The sequence below is a fragment of the Anomaloglossus baeobatrachus genome, chromosome 3, assembly GCF_048569485.1.
Source record: "Anomaloglossus baeobatrachus isolate aAnoBae1 chromosome 3, aAnoBae1.hap1, whole genome shotgun sequence".
Classification (NCBI taxonomy): domain Eukaryota; kingdom Metazoa; phylum Chordata; class Amphibia; order Anura; family Aromobatidae; genus Anomaloglossus; species Anomaloglossus baeobatrachus.
Genome location: NC_134355.1, coordinates 189,308,735 through 189,318,589, shown reverse-complemented (window position 1 = coordinate 189,318,589; position 9,855 = coordinate 189,308,735). Strand labels below are relative to the sequence as shown.

General features: G+C 42.7%; 1 protein-coding gene across 1 annotated transcript in view; it reads left to right on the top strand.

The window, feature by feature from the left end:
- SERAC1 (serine active site containing 1) overlaps positions 1-9,855 on the top strand; it is a 211,783-nt gene that overhangs the window by 17,938 nt on the left and 183,990 nt on the right. The window lies entirely within an intron of this gene.

Below are 9,855 nucleotides of genomic sequence, written 5' to 3'. Positions count from 1 at the left end.
ACATTTTGGTCGATATGATTTGCATCTATAAAAATATTGAAAATTTGACCGAAAAATGGGAAAATTTCGCAATTTTCAAACATTACATTTTTTTTATTTTTTTTTTTTATCCCTCTAAACCGGACAGTTATATTACACAGAATTGTTAATAAATAGCATTTCCCGCATGTCTACATCAGCACAAATTTTGAAACATACGGTAATTTTTTTGTTAGTAAGTTAGAAGGGGTAAAAATTTATCAGCAATTTCTAATTTGTATAACAAAATTTACAAAACCAATTTTTTTTTTTTTTTAGTGACATTTATTTAAAGTGACTTTGAGAGCATGTGTGAGAGAAAATGCATAAAAGTGATGACATTTTAAAAACTTCACCCCTCAAAGTGCTCAAAATCACATTCAAGAAATAGATGAACCTTTTAGGTGGTTCATAGGAATTTAAGAAATATGGAAAGAAATATGTTCCTTTAACCCTGAATTGTTCATTTACAGAAGGCTAACATGAGTAAATGGACCATACCATTTGTTGTGCAATCTGTCTTGAGTACACTGATACGATTCCCCAAATGTGGTGAAAAACTACTGTTTGTGCGCATGGCAGGGCTCAGAAAGAGAAAGGAGCAGCATTAGACATTTAAAGGACAAAATTGTCCAGAATAGATAATGGACACAATGTCATGTTTCATGTGCCTAAAAAGTTGAAACCTCCACAAGTGACCCCATTTTAGAAACTGGAGCACTCAAGGAATTTATTTCGCAGTGTAGTGGGCAGATGCTTCATAGAATTTTATAATGTTGAGCGATGAAAATAAATTAATTTTCCCCCACAAAAATTTTGCTTTTGCTCCCAGTTTTTATTTTCACAAAAGTAACAGGGAAAGTGGACCATAAAATGTTTTGTGCAATTTCTCCTGTGTACGCCAATACTTTTTCACACGGGCACTCGTAGACCCATTAAAATCAATGGGTCTGCGCTCACGTGCGTATTCTGCCAAGGACCGTGTGGAGCATACGTGTGCCCGTGTGCGCCACACTTAGACATGTCCGGTTTCTCTCCGGCATCACGGGTGTCAAACGGAATGCAAATGGATCACACGGATGTGTTCCGTGTGACACGCACTGGAGAAAACGTGTCTGCGAGAAAAAAAAAAAAAAAAACTTTACTCACCTTCTCCAGCCCTGCTGTCTCTGCCGCTGCTGTCACTTGCTTCCGACCGCCGCTCATTATGCTCATTGCATATTCACTTCACGGCCGGAAGCAGCAGAAGCGAGGAGTCGGCAGGACCGGAGACCGATGAACAGCACCACGGACAGCAAAGCCAGGGACAGGTGAGTAGAAAGTTCACGTTCTCCGTGTGTTTTCCGTGATAATACACGGAGAACACACGTGTGCCATAAACACGGCTCACGGAGGGCATTACGCACCTTGACACATCCGTAAAATAAGTGTGTGGTTTTTCACGGACATGTGAAAGAGGCCTTGGGGACATTCATAGGGCACTGTAGAATTGGTAAGTTGTATACGCTTACTCTCACTCCCTTACATCGACTTGTTTCCTGTCTGTTAACTTTTTTTAATGTAGTATTTCTATGATAATTTAACTTACTGTGTTTTAAAAGCATACAGTGGGTACGGAAAGAATTCAGATCCCTTTAAATTTTTCACTTTTTGTTTCATTGCAAACATTTGGTAAATTCCAAAAAGTTCATTTTTTTTTCTCATGTACACTCTGCACCCAATCTTGACAGGAAAAAAAAACAAATGTAGAATTTTTTGCAAATATATTAAAGAAGAAAAATTAAAATATCACATGGTCATAAGTATTCAGACCCTTTGCTGAGTATTGAGTAGCAGCACCCTTTTGAGCTTGTAGAGCCATGAGTCTTCTTGGGGATGGTGCAACAAGTTTTTCACATCTGTATTTGGGGATCCTCTGCCATGCTTCCTTGCAGATCCTCTCCAGTTCCGTCAGGTTGGATGGTGAATGTTGGTGGACAGCCATTTTCAGGTCTCTCCAGAGATGTTTAATTGGGTTTAGGTCAGGGGCTCTAGCTTGGCCAGTCAAGGAAGATCACAGAGTTGTTCTGAAGCCACTCCTTTGTTGTTTTAGCTGTGTGCTTAAGGTCATTCTCTTGTTGGAAGGTGAACCTTCGGCCAAGTCTGAGGTCCAGAGCACTCTGGAAGAGGTCTTCTTCAAGAATATCTCTGTACTTGGCCGCATTCATCTTTCCTTCAATTGCAAACAGTTGTCCTGTCCCTGCAGCTGAAAAACACCCCATAGCATGATGCTGCCACCACCATGTTTCACTGTTGGGATTGTATTGGTCAGGTGATGAACAGTGCCTGGTTTTCTCCACACATATCACTTAGAATTATCACCAAAAAGTTCTATCTTCATCTCATCAGACTAGAGAATCTTATTTCTCATAGTCTGGGAGTCCTTCATGTGCTTTTTTGCAAACTGTTGTGTAGGCTTTCATATGTCTTGCACTGAGGAGAGGCTTCCGTCTGGCCCCTCTGCCATAAAGGCCCGAATGGTGGCGGGCTGCAGTGCTAGTTGACTTTGTGGAACTTTCTCCCATCTCCCTACTGCATGTCTGGAGCTCAGCGAGCCACAGTGATCTTGGGGTTGTTCTTTACCTCTCTCACCAAGGCTCTTCTCCCACGATTGCTCAGTTTGGCTGGATGGCCTGGTCTAGGAAGAGTTCTGTTGGTCCCAAACTTCTTCCATTTAAGGATTATGGAGGCCACTGTGCTCTTAGGAACCTTGAGTACTGCAGAAATTCTTTTGTAACCTTGGCCAGATCTGTGCCTTGCCACAATTCTGTCTCTGAGCTCCTTGGGCAGTTCCTTTGACCTCATGATTCTCATTTGGTCTGACATGCACTGTGAGCTGTGAGGTCTTATGTAGACAGGTGTGTGCCTTTCCAAATCAAGTCCTATCAGTTTAAACACAGCTGGACTCTAATGAAGGCATAGAACCATCTCAAGGAGGATCGCAAGGAAATGGACAGCATGTGACTTAAATATGAGTGTCTGAGCAAAGGGTCTGAATACTTGTGATATTTCAGTTTTTCTTGTTTAAAAAATTTGCAAACATTTCCACATTTGTTTTTTTTTCTGTCAAGATGAGATGCAGAGTGTACATTAATGAGAAAAAAAATGTACTTTTTTGAACCTACCAAATGGCTGCAATGAGAGTGAAAAATGTAAAGGAGTCTGAATACTTTCCGCACCCTTAATAAATTTGTAAGTTTTAGGAATTTTTTTTCTGTTAACTAACTTTTTGGAATCCTCCCATATTGTTAATTGTTAGCTACAGTCTAGAAGAACTTTTCTGTTGCCCTCCCTGAATCATACATTCACACAACTCGCTGATGATTCCAGTTCTTAAAATGTACATACTACCTTTCCCAGAAAGACTGGGAAAGAAAGAGGGTAAAACTAATGTGTAAGAATAAACAGCTTCTTACCTTGCTGCAGCTGGGAGTTTCACTGTTGTAGGAATACCCTGCACAGCTTCCCAATAGGCTAGTTGGCTATGTGTTTCCATATTTGGTTCCAGGTTCTATTAGGCTATGTGCGCATGTTGTGTTTTTTCCTGCGTTAACGCTGCGTTTTAAACTGCAGCGTTTCAGTGCCAAATTGCATGCATTCTTCTTCCCCAGCAAAGTCTATGAGAAGTCCGAAAATTCAATGCGCACCCTTCGTTTTTAACCCCTTAATGACCCATGACGTACTGAGTACGTCATGGCTTGTGTGCAGTTAATCATCACCCCCTGCCATGAGCAGGCGGCGGCGATCCGCACACATATCAGTTATTTTCAAGAGCTGACGTGTGCCTGCTAGTCGCGGGTGGAATCGCTTCCACCTGCGAATATTAACCCCTTACATCTCGCTGCCAAAATCTAGCAGCGAGATGTATATGCGCGCCGCCATTATTTTGACTTACCCCGCCCCCATCGTAAGTCACGTGACATGATCACATGACTTCCGGTGGTTGCCATGGTAGCACAGGGTCATGTGATGATGCCTGTAGCTAACATGAGTCATTTACTCACAATGCCGCAATACAGGCGGCATTGAAAGTAAAGCAGCATATCTGCAGATCTTTGCTCTGCCATATCACCAGATCACAGCTACAGAGCTATCAGATTGCTGATCACTATAGCCCCCTAGGGGGACTAGTAAAATAAAAAAAAAAAAACAAAGTTCAAATCACCCCCCTTTCACCCCATTGAAAATTTAAAGGGTTAAAAAAACATACACATTTGGTATCACCAAGTTCAGAAATGCCCGATCTATCAAACTATAAAATCAATTAATCTGATCAGTATTTATACAGCTGACATGTGTGCCTAGAAGGTATGAGTGCAAACGCTATGCAACCATACTTGTGAGTCACTTAAATAGTGCTCTTAAGATGTGACAGCACCATATTAACGGTGTTCACGGTAGAGCTCTACTCACAGGCCGATACCGGAAGTCATGTGATGTTGTCATGGTGTAGCACAGGGTCATATGATGACTCCTGTAGGTAACATGACTAAGGTCCTGTAAGAAGCAGTCGATTACTGCAGGTTACAGGAGATGATCATTTCTCCCAGTCTGAGCGATGCTGCTCTGATCGGGAGAAATTAATGGGCGATCAGACAGCTGATCGTTATAGTCCCCTAGTGGAACTAGTAAAATTAAAAAAAAAAGATTTAAAAAAAGTTTTGAAAAATTACAAAAAAAAAACCCCTAAAATTTTAAATCACCACACCCATTCACCCCATTGAAAATTAAAGGATTAAACTATAAAAAATATACACACATTTTGTATCGCCGCGTTCAGAAATGTCCGATCTATCAAAATATAACTCAATTTATCTGATCGGTAAACTGCGTAGCGGCAAAAAAATTCCAAACTCCAAAATTACGTTTTTTGGTCGCCGCAAGTTTTGCGCAAAACGCAATAACAGGCAATCAAAACATAGCATCTACGCAAAAATTGTACCAATTGAAACGTCAGCTCAAGACGCAAAAAATAAATCACTGAGCCATAGATCCCAAAAAATGAGACTGCTATGAGTTTCGGAAAATGGCGCAAAACGTGTGCCACTTTTATTTGACAGACTTCTGAATTTTTTTAACCCCTTAGATACAAGTAAACCTATACATATTTGGTGTCTACAAACTCGCACCGACCTGAGGCATCACACTGACACATCAGCTGTACCATATAGTGAACACGGTCAATAAAATAGCCCAAAAATTATTGTGCGATCACACTTTTTTTGCAATTTTTCTGCACTTGGAATTTTTTTGCCGTTTTCCAGTACACTATATGGTAAAACTTATGAATCCATTTAAAACTACAACTCGTCCCGTAAAAAACAAGCCCTTATATGGCAAGATTGACAGAAAAATAAAAAAGTTTCGGCTCTCGGAAGAAAGAGAGGGAAAAAACGCAAAATGTCTGGGGGCTGAAGGGGTTAAATGCAGCGTTTAGTATGCCAAAAATCGATGCGAAAAAAAGCAGCATGTCACCACTTTTGAGCGTTGTAGCTGCATTCTCCACCCATTGAAATCAATGATGTGGGTCAAAACGCAACCAAAATGCACTTGGACTGCATTTTTGTTGCGTTCTGCATGCTTTTTTTGACAAACAAAATGCAGGTCTTTCAGTATCTCTCTCTGTCTATCGATGTCTGTCAATCTCTGTCTGTCGGTCTCTTTCTCTGTCAGTTGGTGGCTCTCTGTCTCTTTGTCCGTCCGTCGGTCTCTCCCTCTCTCTTTCATACTCGCCGATCACGGGCGCGGCGCTGCACGGCTGTCACAAAGCTCCGGTGGCTTTTCCTCTTTTTGAAAATACTGGCCGCTCATTATTCCATCTCGTATTCACTGCTTTCCCCGCCTACCAGCGCCTATGATTGGTTTCAGTCAGACACGCCCCCATGCTGAGTGACAGCTGTCTCACTACAACCAATCACAGCTGCCGGTGGGCGGGTCTATATTCTGCAGTAAAATAGTTAAAAAAAAAAAAACTACGTGCGGTCCCCCCCCCCCCCCCCCCCAATTTTGATACCAGCCAAGGTAAAGCCACATGGCTGAAGGCTGGTATTCTCAGGATGGGGATCTCCACGTTATGAGGAGCCCCCCAGCCTAACAATATCAGCCAGCGGCCGCCCGGAGTTGCCGCATCCATTAAATGCGACAGTCCTGGGACTCTACCCAGCTCATCCCAAATTGCCCTGGTGCGGTGGCAATCGGGGTAATAAGGAGTTAATGGCAGCCCGTAGCTGCCACTAAGTCCTATGTCAATCATGGTAGGCGTCTCCCCGAGATACCTTCCATGATTAACCTGTAAGTTAGAGAAAATAAAGGATTTTTTGGATGTGTGTTTATTTGGAATAAAAGACAAAAAAAACACTTTCACCACTTTATTAAAATCCCCCAAATACCCCTTCAGGTCTGACGTAATCCACACGAGGTCCCACGATGCTTCCAGCTCTGCTACATGAAGCTGACAGGAGCGGCCACAGACAACGACCGCTCTCTGTCAGCTCCACTCAGCAACTGAAGTGAGCCGCGCGATCAGCGATGACGGCACTCAGGTTACCCGTGGCCACTGCTGGATCTTCCAACTGTGAGAGCAAGTCGCCTGAGTGACTGAAGTGAGCTGCACGATCAGCGGGACGTCACTCAGGTTATCCGCGGCCACCGCTCTCAGGTGGAGGACTTCACCTGTGGCCGCGGGTAACCTGAGTGACGGCACCGCTGATTGCGCTGCTCACTTCAATCACTCAGGGGATTTGCGGTCACTGGTGAGTCTTTCACCGGTGACCACAATTCAGGCTGCGAAACAGAGACAGAGCCGCGGGATGACAAAGTCGAGAGAAGTTCATCAGAGTTCATTCTGATTGCGCGACTGTCTCTGTCTGCTGTCAGCGGGCATGTAGCAGAGCTTAATTGCCGGGGGACCGCACTGTCAACAATGCATCCAAAACGCATCCAAAATGCATGCATTTATTTTTATATTTATGTTTGTTTTACATACCCTTAGAGCTGGTCAGTTCTGACCCATAATCAAAATGCAGGGTCGCCACTGAGGCCTAGTCAAAAGAATAGATTTACTTAGTGTTGCGCTCAGAGAATAAAAGTGCACCCATACACAGATACTGCGCAAGGTCATTTTGTTTTTGAGAAAGCAAACAAACTTTTATTTACACTATTTACAGATAAAGAGACACTTCTTTCCTAGTTTTGGTCGAAAAATGTCACTAGTCTGTCAGCAGTTTCACAATAGCTTGCTTTGGTGTGTGTGGAGTACATTAGTTTGCCATACACATAGTCTGTGACTTCACAAACATGTACTATGAGCTAAAACTTTAACCCTTACATATCAACTATATTTAGTGATAACCCAAGGTGAAACATGAAAACTCATTTATGAGTCCTTGAAGATCATCACCACAGACTGTTTTTTAAATTTTAGCAGAGGCCCTTACTTGACTGCTCATCATAATAGAACAGTGAGCAGCAGATTAATAGGCCTACCTTGAGTTCTTACAGGGGTTGTCCTCTTCTCATTCCCCATGTTTGGCCCCATTGAAATGAAAAACGTTATACTCTTCTCCCATACCCGCGCCGTTCCAACGGTATCTTACTTTGCATTCCCGGGGCTCATGTGAGGTTGAGACATCAAGTGAGCCCCATGCCCAATCATTACTGGCTTCTCTCTCCCTGACTTCAGACAAATGTATAATTAACAATAAGGAATAACGTTTGGAACACCATTCTAAGTCTGAACTGGGTGCAAAAACCTAAAAAAACATCACTATGGGGAGATAAGGTATGCACACCAGTGACTATGTAAGGGGAATACATGGAATAGCAGAAACTGCTGTGTGAATACGGACTTGAAAAATCCAATAGCTATATGTAAGAGTGAAAATTGGAATCTGCATTACTGCCATGAACATATGAATCAAGAGAAATTTAGCTACTGAATTGATCAATGCAATAGAGCCCCAACACTACGCCAAAGTATTTCTCTACGTTGGGGTCCCTAGCTTGTGTGTGTCCTCTCATGCAGTTAAAAAACTTACCGTGTATGGAAACTGAGACCCAGGCTATTATGCGTATGATATGGATTGGCAATAGGTGTGGTTGGGGAGGGTTCACAAACGAAAAAACTACTAACAATAAGGAATAACGTTTGGTGTTATTGTATAAATGTATAATTAAGGCTAATTTCACACATCTGGCTTTTTGCCGGTTTGCCAGATTTGGCACACGCAAGTACAGTGTATACAGTACAATGGCAGCGCGGCAACTTACGGATCACATGTCCGGTCACATGATAGTATGTGACCGGCGCTTGTCGCGCTGCAATTCTACCGTATACACTACTGGTGTGCACCAAATCTGGCAAACCGGCAAAAAGCCAGATGTGTGAAACTAGCCTAACAAGAAGTGAGCGCTGCGGCTGGCCGCTCACTTCCGGTCGATTAATAATTTGTCTGAGGGTGGGAAAGGGAGAAAGAATCTGGCAGTGATTGGGCATGGGGCTCGCGTGACATCTCAACCTCACATGAGTGTTGGGAATGCGAACACTGACAGCGTTAGAACAATGCGGCAGCACTCCTGATCTTAGAGTGACAGCGTGTATGTCTATGAAGCGATAACAAGAATTGTGGGGCAATCCTTGGGCACTAATACAGCAGGCAATTATAAGACACCTCCTGGAAATAAGCCCTAGCACATTTTTCAAAGCAGAAAAGAATATAAGCCCCTGTCTGAAGTGGTGGCCCGAAAAAAGGTAAAGAAGGCTCAACTTCAGCATTATCAAAAAAAGCTCCAGCTCCAGAGAACGGCTATCCTGCCAAGAATCTGATTGGTTAAGGATCACCAATCTCGCCTGAGATCGCGATCAGATCATCGATCCTAGCTGAACTGATTAAATTGAATGGGAGGCAAAGGTGATGTGTTGTAAAATGGTGTGGGGGGGGGGGGCTGTAAAAAGAAAATTTAAAAAAGGATTGACCCCTTAACGACCGTGGTCAGTAAAGTTACGTCCTAACGGTCATGGTGTTAATACCCACTTGCTGCTGCCGGCTGCAGGTGGCAATCTGCGTACATTTCAGCTGATTTATACAGCTGACGTGTGCCTAGAAGGTATGAGTGCAAACACTATGCAACCATACTTGTTAGTCACTTAAATAGTGCTCTTAAGATGTGACAGCACCATATTAACGGTGTTCACGGTAGATCTGTACTCACAGGCCGATACCAGAAGTCATGTGATGTGATCATGTTGATCCGGTGGTTGTCATGGTGTAGCACAGGGTCATGTGATGACTCCTGTAGCTAACATGACTAAGGTCCTGTAAGAAGCAGTCGATTACTGCAGGTTACAGGAGATAATCATTTCTCCTAGTCTGAGCGATCCTGCTCTGATCGGGAGAAATTAATGGGCGATCAGACAGCTGATCGTTTTTGTCCCCTAGTGGGACTAGTAAAATTAAAAAAAAAGATTTAAAAAAAGTTTTGGAAAATTACAAAAAAAATCCTAAATTTTTAAATCCCCACCCATTTGCCCCATTGAAAATTAAAGGGTTAAACAATAAACAATAAAAAAATATACACACATTTGGTATCGCTGTGTTCAGAAATGCCAGATCTATCAAAATATAAAATCAATTAATCTGATCGGTAAACAGCGTAGCGGCAAAAAAATCCAACCGCCAAAATTACGTTTTTTGGTTGCCGTATATTTTGCGCAAAATGTAGCATCGGCGCGAAAATGGTACAATTAAAAACTTCAGCCTCAGACGCAAAAAATAAGCAGTCACTGAGCCATAGATCGCG